Genomic DNA, 686 nt, shown 5'->3' on the forward strand with positions numbered 1-686 from the left:
TTGAATATTCATRATAAAACATATTTTGCACCAATGTAGACAAAAATATATAGATTTGAGTGTACTTTTAGTGTGGTATCCATCTTTTTAAAAATCTTGATAACAATCTTTCACTTCTAGAAAATAAAAAAGATTATTGTTAAAGAAAAAAGCTGCAGATTTTAGGTTAACAAAATCTTCAACAAGTGGTGCAGATTTGAAATATTCAAATCAAACATCTTCAGCTGATTCAACCCTAAAACAAACCAAGTTTCATGAAGTTTGCTGGTAATTCAGTTTATTTATTAATAACCATAATAAATATGATGATTTTGATCAACGTGAGAAGTTTGATGAGGAAAAATCATTTCGTTCCAAAAAGACTATCAAAGTTTTAAAATGTTTAAAGAAGTACCAAAAAGCAGCAGAATGTTCCACAACAGATTGACACACCCCTTAACTGGTATATTTCATACCTTTCTGACTAATTTATTGAATTAAAATCATTTACCTCTCATCCATTCCCTCTCTGTTCCGGTGTTCCACAAGGTTCTGTCCTCGTCCCTCTTCTTTTTATCATCTACCGTCTTCCACTTGGCATTATGAAAACATAATATCCAATTCTATTGTTACACAGATGACACTTAGCTTACAGGCTGCTGCTGCCATCTGTTGGACATTTATCTACAACTTCCTAACCCTAACCC

Source organism: Austrofundulus limnaeus, unplaced genomic scaffold (genome assembly GCF_001266775.1).
Source record: "Austrofundulus limnaeus strain Quisiro unplaced genomic scaffold, Austrofundulus_limnaeus-1.0 Scaffold125, whole genome shotgun sequence".
Lineage (NCBI taxonomy): Eukaryota > Metazoa > Chordata > Actinopteri > Cyprinodontiformes > Rivulidae > Austrofundulus > Austrofundulus limnaeus.